The sequence below is a fragment of the Triticum dicoccoides genome, chromosome 7B (assembly GCF_002162155.2).
Source record: "Triticum dicoccoides isolate Atlit2015 ecotype Zavitan chromosome 7B, WEW_v2.0, whole genome shotgun sequence".
Taxonomy (NCBI): Eukaryota; Viridiplantae; Streptophyta; class Magnoliopsida; order Poales; family Poaceae; genus Triticum; species Triticum dicoccoides.
Genome location: NC_041393.1, coordinates 655,686,561 through 655,697,310, shown reverse-complemented (window position 1 = coordinate 655,697,310; position 10,750 = coordinate 655,686,561). Strand labels below are relative to the sequence as shown.

General features: G+C 43.0%; 1 long non-coding RNA gene across 6 annotated transcripts in view; it reads right to left on the bottom strand.

Moving 5' to 3' along the window:
* Positions 1-5,663: 5,663 nt before the first annotated feature.
* LOC119338042 overlaps positions 5,664-10,750 on the bottom strand; it is a 27,148-nt gene continuing 22,061 nt past the window's right edge. For 4 of the 6 annotated variants that reach the window (XR_005163760.1, XR_005163757.1, XR_005163758.1 and 1 more), the window contains 5 exons: positions 8,142-8,201; positions 7,560-7,865; positions 6,902-7,475; positions 6,532-6,668; positions 5,664-6,407 (listed from right to left, as the gene is read on the bottom strand). This is a non-coding gene — a long non-coding RNA (uncharacterized LOC119338042). The remainder of the gene's footprint in view (positions 6,408-6,531; positions 6,669-6,901; positions 7,476-7,559; positions 7,866-8,141; positions 8,202-10,750) is intronic. The other 2 variants (XR_005163761.1, XR_005163762.1) reach the window with 1 other exon arrangement.

The window sequence follows — 10,750 nt, the reverse complement described above, 5'->3', positions numbered from 1 at the left end:
TCTCTCTCTCCCCAGGAGGGCCCCAAATCCGTAGTGTGCAAGTCCCTTTAAAGGCCCATTCATTTAGGTATCCTATCCAAGTTGATCTATATGTTCATATACTTCATGCTTTTGTCCTTCAAGATAGCTATCTCTCTTACTCTTTTGTTAGATTCGCCTCTCAACACTCATGAAGCATAGGTTTCGTTAGTAATGTATTTTGTTTGATAAGATTGCTCACCTATTGTATGTTAACAAAGAATTAGTCCCTCTTGAAGAGATTGTACTTTTTTAATCATGGTGTACAGTAATTGTTGCTACTATATAACAAGTAGGCTAAAGATCAAATTTCTAATATGTACAATTCTCTTCTTCTCTGAAAATGAGATGTCGTTATACTGAGAAAATTTTACCCACTTGGCAATTTAAAGCGCTCCTTTAAGTTCGAGCACATCTTTGCCTATTTTTTGCAATATTATTTCTTTAGAAGTGATCCACTCGTCTTGTTCACTTGACTTCTCTTTGATGTCTATTATTTCCTTGGGAAACTGATCAAAATTTTGCTCTTTCATTTAAGAAAATTTAACTTTCATGTATATGTGGCACTATATGAAAATTCCTATCATTTTATTGTCAAAATAAACAGATGTTACCGTAGCAGTTGTACTTGCCCATAAAGTATTGAGTGCACACATTTTTTTTCCTTGCATCTCTTGCTTCCTCTCGTTCCATGGTTTAGAACCCTTGTGATTTGTATACAAAATCAAACCTTACCAATCTTCTTACCATCTAACATGTTCATACAAAAATAATTATCAATTTATATTGTTTTCATCAATCGCAAACATGCTCACAAAAAATAGAACTATCGGATGAATTCCAAGTGTCAAAACACATGTAAAAAACATGATTCATGGGTGTCATAATTATATCGCATGATTAAAATTACTACCTACTAATATAGTGTGATAATTATATTACATGATTAAAATACTACTCTCGCATATAATTGAATCTATCCCTAATATTATAGTGTCAAAATGGATGGGCGCAGCAACATGCACCTTCGATGATATAGTATCTTCTGATGAATCACCATTGACTCAATACAAAGTTATAGTCAACTCAAAAGGTTTATATGAAACATGATGGTGTGAAGTTTCCATCGATACTTGGCAAGAAAAAAATCTAGCAAATAGGGTTAATGGTTGCGTAGGCAACTAAAAAACATGTTGTATAGGGGGGCGAGTTCCCCCTCCCTCTTGGAGGGGATGGAGTTGAAACTCCCATTGAAATGCTTGGCGGGGTTGGAGGTTTTTGTTCTTTTTTAAGGGAAAGTCATCATGATGGGCTTCATTATTATTTTCTTTGAGGAAAGATCATCATGGCTAGCTTTATTAATCTCAAATAGGAATTACATCGTCCAACAGATTGCTCGTCAGTCCAAGTGTTACAGCTTCCTTCGCAGAGCGAACACAAATGGTTAAAGATAACCTTCACAATTAATGAAGAAATGTCCATGCATTCTGCGAATATTGCTGCTGCAGCATCCCACCCGATTGTTTATCCCGAACAGTGATCGATCACAAGAATTTGATTCAGCTTCAACAGGTGAATTAACAAATACTAGGCCCCCGTCATAGCCAAAGCTTCCGAAGTAACCACATCAAGCGCATCTGAAATATATTGATTTGATAGAATGGTGGGCTTTATTGATTTGATAGAATAGTTACGTCGTTCACAAGACTCTCGAAAATAAAAGTAGGGGGTTGTCATAACAGATACATGTATTAGTTGGAATCAAAGCATTCCTAGCAAGCTCATGAGCCACTATACTTTTTAGAGAAAAGGCATAAAGCCCGACTTCAAATTAATGAAGCCATCAACCGGCTAGGGATACAGTGGTGTTGATACAAGGGTACAAACCTGAGACAAGTAAGAAAAGTAGACAGGAAGAACTAAGATGCTATAGGCCCTAGCACAGCTGCCACCGAAGAAAACAACAAGCTCAAGTCTAAGGTGAGCTCCATGCCGAAGAGGATCATCGCGAGCAGAGGCCATAGAGGCGCGCCAGACGAAGGGTGAGAAGGACACCGCCACAGGGATGAGCATCGTCGCACATGTCAGGCCAGCCAAGCTGAGAACGGGGGAGAGAGCACCATTTCTCCACACAAGTTGCCGGAGGGGAGACCACCATCTCCACTCACCCCAACTGGAGCACCACCACCGGCCAGCAACCTCACAGCGAACCACAACAACGGAGGCGGGACTGCGACCTCACACCCAACACCGATGGCGCCCAGCAGGAAACACACCGCCGCCGCCGACGCAGACGACTCAGAGCACATCCACTATGCTCCACCCATCCCAAGGCGCCGTCTTCAAGAAGATCACGACGCCGGAGCGCCGCCGTCGCCCGGCCACAGAAGGTCAAGGTTTTTACCCGGGATTTGGGGGAGGAGGAGGTGGGGGAGGAGGGGAATCGAGCGCCCCCTCAAGAAGGGAAACGGGGCCGGAGCCGCCGTCGGCGTCGAGGTCGACGGGAGGTCGACCATAGGTTTCCCCCATCCCAAGCTAACCCCCAACACGCCCACAGGCCGGCCGACTCGGCAGCCGGCGAGGACGGATGGCTCCGAGAAGAAACGCGGGGATCCAGATCTGGCGCACCTACCGGAGCAAAGCACGCCACGAGGAGCCACCGCCGCCCAAACGACGCCCACGCGAACGGAAGAGCCGGCCAACACCTGCGGCGCCACCCGCCGGACGAGGTCGCCGCCTCCATCGCACCCGGGGCCGCCGCCCCGGCGTCCAGAGCTCCCTGAAGAGAAACAGGGCAGCGCAAGCCTCGCCGTCCCTTTCATCAGCAGCCACGCGGGGCGCCGGCGACTGCCTCGGGAGGCGGCGGGGAGGGAAGGGAGGGAGGGAGGGGCGCTAGGGGATCTAGGGTTCATCGCCCTCGAGTCGCCCGCAAGGGGGCGACGCGAGAGCCTGGGGGGGGGGGGGATTTTTTCAAAAAAACAAGCCCCCATGAGCGACTATACTAACCTCTCTGTTACAATGATCAACAAGCATATTACCAAATCCAGAAAATAAAGATATTGCAATCAGCATACACTGTTGCCACTGAAGTAGCCGAGAAAACCTCCATCCTTAATAGTTTGAACCCTCCCGAAGACAATCATTATGAATAGTGAAAGAATTAGTATCCACGTGAGGAGACCTTCTCTCAACGCAAAAGGCTTCCGCCATAGCCGCATCAGCAACATGAACACTCAATGCAAGCTTCGAGGTGTCCCCAATAATGATACCAGTTCCTCCATCTCCTGTGCTCTCCTTAAAAGAAGCATCAATATGTTGATCAAGATCTTCCCTTCCAAACCAATTATTTGAGAAAAATACAAAACCACAACTTTTGGGGCTTGTATCAAGGAACCACGTGTTTTGCACTATAGATTCACACACACCCAAATTTGGAACTTTGTTAAGAACAGAACTGATGTCCAGGACCCACCCAACAGATCTGAAGTTGCAAGGCAGGCAACAAATCCAAGCCAATTCACACCAAAGCCGAACCAGTTCATTATCCCTCCCGCGACGATGAGGCGACGGGCGACACCAACAGTGGCTTCTGACCAGAGGGTTGTTAACTAAAATTGATTACTAACAAGCAATGAAAAAATAGCGTGCTATTTCATAGTTGACATCAGTTTCCCCTCATGATTACCTTTTTGTCATAGGAAATGTGTTCTTCCAAGCGCGCGGGTATGTTACGCTAATTTTTTCAAAGTATTCCTAATTTTGAGAACAATTTTTGACAGGGAAAAGCAAAACAATTCACTACTTTATCAAGTAGTAGTATTTGCGAACAAATTTAGTGTTAAAAATGGCAAGCATTCATCAATGAAGGTACTTTGGTAACGGAAAAAGTCCATTTTAAACCTTGAACTTATAGAGGTCGGATGAAATGAACCCTCAAGTCGAAATCCCGCTCAATTGCACCGTGAACTATACAATCCCGGTCTAAATCGAACCCTGACATCGTTTGAACTGGGATTCGTTTGGTGGGCCGGCCGTTAAGAGTTTTTTTTTTCGTTCAAAAACAAAAATTCCAAAGAAACAGCTGCTTGCGTGGAAGAGAGTCGAGGGCTCGCATGGGCGTAGGACAACTGGGCCGGCCCATTTGGCTTTCGCGAGATGTAAAACGCGAAAAAAGAAACAGCCGAGAGCGATATGAAGGCCACCGCTGGGATTCGAACTAGTAAACATCACGTTGCTGGTGCGCTCGGCTAGCCATAGCAGCCAACAAGCTCTTGTGACAAATGTGCAACGCCACACTAATAGAAATAGACAAGAGGGATAAAACTTAACATTTTCTAAATATCCCAAAAACTAAAGTTCCACTGAGGGATCAAAATGAGCACCTCCTGTTAGGGAACCAGGTCGCTAGCCACTATAATTCCTGCGAATTTCTGTATAAAATTGCAGCCCCGTGCATAGGATGTAAGCTGCAACCAATCTAATCATTTTTAAAATTCAAACATGATTTCTTTTAGAAAAAGTTAATATGTTTTGAAACAAAATTGTTTTTGAACAATTTTTGAAAAACACTAATGAAATTTGAAAACATGATATTTTTTTTGAAAAAATATGATTTTTTTAAAACTCCTCAAAAAATGGAAAACAGTAAAACACAACTATTTAAAAAATAAAAATAAATTGAAGAATGATCATTTTTCGAAATTTGCAAACAATTTTTTTTGAATGCTCAAATTATATTAAAGTATATAAAAACCGGCCCATTTGGAGCTGTTGAATAGCATGCACGCAAAAAAACATCTGGAAGAAGTTCTGCAGGAGCGACTCAAACTCGTGACCTCAGTCTTGTTAAGAGTTGGAACTTGCCAACCGAACTAGTGAGTTCAACTGATAGTTTGATGGCGCTAAATGTTGTATCGAACTTCTTTTGAACATTTGCGAATATTATGCACTTCAGATTTTGTAATATCCATTGAACATTTTCTTAATGTACGATGAACATTTTAAATTATACACAATGAACATTTTGGAAAAACTAGAAATAAATGTGTTGAACAATTTTCGAATATGCATTGAACATTTGTAATATACGTTGAGCAATTTTTTTAATACACATTAAAAATTTGTGTAATACACCACTGAAAATATGTAAAAAACATAGGGACCAATTTATATACAATGAGCAATTTCTAATATACGATGAACATTTTAGAAATGCATGATGAACTTTTGTGTAATATACCGTGAACATTGCTAAATATGCAATGAACATTTTTGTAACACGCAATGAACTTTGTATAATATAGGGAAAAAGAAACAGTAAAAATAAAAAAAATCATAAAAAAGAAAAAAGAAAATATTATAAATATAAAAGAAAAATAAAAACGAAAAGAAAAAAGAACCAGGAAAGAAAAACAGAAAAAATAACGACCAAAAAAACGGAAGCAAAAACGCGCAGCACGCGCTGCCGCAAACTGGGCCTGCCCACCCGCGGGCGTTTCCTCCCCAATCCCGGTCATCCTTTGCCACGTCAACAATCCCTGTTTGGAAAATGACCCGAAGGTTCAATTTAGACCGGGATTGCAAAGTTCAGGGTGCAATTGACCGGGATTTCAACTTGAGGGTTTGTTTCGCCCGACCACTACAAGTTTAAGGTTTGAAATAGACTTTTTCCCTTTGGTAATAGTATTAATGGTTACTAGAAGAACATCACCACAGTGAATTAACAACGTGCTAGTGATGAATTAGTGTTGGAAGTACACTGCAAAAGCGGCGGTAACTTAAACCCAATCAACCGCAGGAACGGAAGTCACTACAAAAGCAGTGGTAACTTGAGTCTCATCAGTCGAAGGAACTGAAGCCTGTTTTTGTAAGACATACCAACCTTGTCCGTCGTGCTTGTAGTTTTGCACATCATATCAATAAGCTTGCCCTGACTTGTTTCTCAAAGAGGCCAACTCAGCAAACACGGTGCGGGTAACTGCAACGAAGAATCCGACACTCGGATCCCGGCAGTAATCTTCACAGCTACCCTTTTGGTGTGTTCAAGGAAGAATCTTGTTCATCGGGAGAAACATCTGTTTGGAAAATTGCTCCGCCAATACCGGTCACCAGTTCCAGCATCAAGTCAGGTAGCCTCCTCCATAGCAATTCTCCATTTCTTGTTCCACAAGCTCATGCAGACTGCCAAAAGCACCAAGGACTTGCCCTCCATACCGACGGATATTGCTCCTGTTTTCTTCAGCGGTTTCGTAAGGTTCAGGGAACAGATGATTCAGAAAACATGCAGAGCCTCTGCTAGAGCTTATCCTGCGTGCTTCTCCGGGTCAAGAGTTCTGTGCGGGTCTGCTTGTACTGCTCCTCCGTGACCGTGTCCATGTCCATGTCACATCCTTGGCAGCACATACCACCGGCACGAGGTTAAGGAACTATCGTTTATGGTATCAAGTGGATGAGAATTACATACTTACAAAGTGATTAGATAAGCTCGTGTTACGGAAGTGACAGGTACAGTACCTTATGTGTGCAGAGTGCACCCCCCATCTTGCTCTCGAATCATCCAATTCCTCCGCCTAATACATCAATTAACAGTCTCGGGTGCTCAGCAGCCAGAGGCGAGAGGAGGGTGGCTGGCATCATACATTAGAACAAGCCTGCAGTAAATAGAAGACTTGAATATGAACAATTTTTACCAATGTTTTTCACACCTACGAGCATTAAAACTGACGAGAGTACTATTAAAATATACTCCCTATGTAAACTAATATAAGATCGTTTAGATCCCTATTGATCTAAATGATCTTTATATTAGTTTACAGAGGGAGTACACCAGAAAAAAGAAAGTAACCCTGAACTAAGACCAGCTAGGAAATTAAAATCTACTGACCTCCTTTTCCACCAGCTGCAGTAGTAACTCGGTGTCTAGAACACAGGAGGCCATTCCAACCCAACAGTTCCTGCAGCTCGTGGAATCATAGGTTCTTTTTACTGCTACATATCATTGGAATCAATGCTTGGAATTATTTTCTTCAGTAGGCTGAATGATGATGCGGGCGTGTTACATTCTGCAATGAACTGCAGTAGCTCGTTCTCTAGAACTGCAAAAGCATCAGCAAAAGCCTGCCATGAAAAGCATCAGAAAATACCAATAGCACTTGTTGATCCGTGATTGCCGGACAAATATTTATATCTTTAAAGGCCAGACAAGGAATGCATTAGTACTAGTACCGCACAAAGACTAAATTTCAATACCAAGATTGTCCGGTCAAACAAATTACCAGATAAAAGAGCATAATCACAGCATTGCCACAACTCCAAAAGCTCTAGACAACAACAGAAGGATTCAACCAGTCCAGAAAAGATAATTTGAGCCAACCTTGATGCAGTGGTGGACCCGGAAATAATTCTTGCGCACGTTGTTAGCAGGGCAAAGAGGATCATCGATGTGAATTGGATCAATGCTGCAAAATCAACAATATGGAAAATTACCATAGGCAGAAGGTGACAGAAAGAAACAATGTATTACAGACATCGACTTTTATTACCTGTGCCCTCTTTCTCAGTTCAAATAAATTCCACTTCCTTGGATGGAAATACGCTTATGGCGTGGATCAAATACATTCATGTCATCCAGAATGTTTGAAAGCGGCTAGAGGTCAGATGCACCAATATATTGCTAATTTAGCCGTCCCAAAAGAGAAACCATACACTGGGCCCATATAGTCATTCATTACATGCCTTTTCCACATCAGGCACTCATCTTTTCCCTTGTGTTTTAAACAATGAAGTGTTCATAAATACTCACTTACACACAAAAAATACAGGAAATCCATCAAAAGGCTACCTAGATTCTGCCAAATACAAAACAGCAAAAATGTAGCATTAGTGGCAATTTAAAATAAAAATATGAACTTGCTAAGAAGAGGGGCAAGAGATAAAAAAAAATCCATTGCGACTACTGAAGTTTGAAACTCAAAGCTGGCCAAATATCTACATACATGCGAGTCAGATCATTAAAATAGAATATATTACACAGAAACAAATATCTCACAGAAACAGGATACAGTAATTAAAGAAAAAATGTGTAGATTCCAACTGAGCTATGCTATTCAAGATGTGCAACTTACTTGGTTAATAGGCCGACCAAGATGATGTTCATGCTGAAGTAAACGAGTGGTTAACAACACCTGCAAAGGATATTAAAAGATGAAATTCTTTTCGCAGGTCATCTCAAGAGTTAATGTCATTAATTAATATAATATGCTAACATGAAAAGTAAGACCAGGCGGTAAGCATCAACTATGTTACCCAAAGATGAAAATATATAAGAAAATATAAGTTAGCTCGGAATCGTGCTTGTATTCCTGTTCGAGTCCAAAACAAGTTGGGTTATGCTAGAGGTGAAACCCATAAGATCTCGCGACCAACTCATGGTTCTGTCACATGGATAGCAAGCTTCCACGCACCCCTGTCCATGGCTAGTTCTTTGGTGATACTCCAGTCCTTCAGATCTCTCTTTACGGACTCCTCTCATGTCAAGTTCGGTCTACCCCGGCCTCTTTTGACACTATCAACACGTTTTAGCCGTCCGCTATGCGCTGGAGCTTCTGGAGGCCTGCGCTAAATATGCGCAAATCATCTTAGACGATGTTGGACAGGCTTCTCTTCAATCGGTGTTACCCCAACTCTATCTCGTATATCATCATTCTGGACTCTGTCCTTCCTTGTGGCCACACATCCATCTCTGTCCTTCCTTGATTGACATGATGCCACTTAAGTATGGCAATAAATTTATGTATAAATCGTATAAGATCATTCTTCACACAGAGATTATTACAATACTGTACTGCAATCTTACATGGAGCGGATACGTTAGGCAATAATCCATAACTACAAGAGCCTAGGCAGACACTTTATGGTTTTGATCAATTAGGGTTGAAGCAGCTCGACAACCCAACATGCCAACATCATAGATGAGGTCCAGGGTATATTTTCTTTGAGAAAGAGCTATTCCTTTTTCAGACCTTGCCACTTCTATATCAAGGAAGTACTTGAGTCGACCAAGATCTTTAACTTCAAATGCCTTACTATCTCAACGTCATCTTCGCCGGCCATAATGATGTCATCAACATAAACTGCGAGTCATTGTCCCTTTAGAGTGTCTATAAAACAATGTATGGTCACCATTTCATTGTCCATACTCCATGTCACGCACCGTCCGTCTAAACTTGTCAAACCAAGCTCTTGGAGACAACTTCAGTACGTAAAGAGCTTTGTTTACCCTACATACCTCGCCAACAGACTCTCTCAGAAGTCGAAAACCCAGGTGGAATCTCCATGTATACCTCCTCCTGCAAGGTCACATGCAAGAAGACATTCTTCACATCAAGTTGGTGTAAAAGCCAACCCGAAATTTGCTGCAAAGGAGACCAGAATACTCACGGTGTTCACCTTTGCTACTGGAGCAAAGGTATCATCGTAATCAATGTCGTATGTCTAATGGTAACCCCTCGCCACAAGCCACTTTGAGTCCTCATTTGCCTTTTTCCAGACAATCGGAATTGACACACACTAAAGAGAGGCAACAAACACTTTGTTGGCTGGAGATAATGTTCATAGGGAACATAGTTTTTGCTAGGAAGTATTAGTATTGGTCCTGGAGTCCTTATTAGGCTATGTTTCCTTTCCTTTCCTTGCATCTCAAGTCTTGTGTAATAGAGATAATTTGGGCATTGCAATAGAGACAAGTTGCATCATAACATGATATCAAGAACCCAGGTTTAGGGGTTTCTTCAGGTGCTGCAACTCGCCCTCCCGATCTAATTAACGTCGTTCCCGTCGCTGATGCCTCCCGAAACGATTCGTCCGGCTCCATCAGCAGGTCCGACCTTCGCAAGCAGCCGCCCGCTGGATCATGCCCACCCGTAGGTCTCCCTCGTCGGAAGTCAACTACCCTACCGCAGGTCTTTCCCGCTGGATCACGCCTCTCCCACCTGACCTGCGTTGGCAGCCTCCGGCCATCTTCCAGGCTGGGTCGTCCACCACTGCCCCTGCCTTCCAATCTCCCATGGTTGTGTTCTCCCATAAAAGCTCCATCCAGATCTTGCCTCCCGCTAGTTGCTCCCCTGCACGCTCAGTTGCAGCCGTAACTGCTCCTCTGTCGATGTGTGTGCGCCCTCCTGGTGCTGCTCTGTTAAGTGTGTTGCCCACGCTACTGGCTCTATGCGGCAGTCGGGACGCCTCCTGCCTGCCACCAACATGCGACCTTCGAGGCTTCGACTCTCTGCACCAGGCTCTGCCGCCCGCCATCTTGCTCCGGCTACATGTACTCCCTTTGTCCGTCAGCCTTTCTCTGGTCCTGGTCCTTTCCATACAACTTTTGTGGCCTACATGCCCTTGTTTTCTATAGGATTTGCATGGATTCTTTTGCATTGTCGATCTACGCCCATTGCCTTAGTTGTCGAGCTTCTTTCGCCATCAGTTGTCGTGGGCTATGATTTTCTATGCAATGCTTTATTCTCTTGATGTGCCATCTTCCTTTGACAACCCATCTTCTCTTGATAATTATCTTGTATCTTCTACTGATGCAGTGTCTTTCTCTGATGTGCCATCTCTTCCTTATCTCCTTGGCTTGACTCGACAGGTTCTGAAGACTCTTCATGCTACGATGACACTCTCAAGACGCGGAGATTATCATTTTTTTCTAGTGTTACACTTCTTCGAATGCAATGGTATT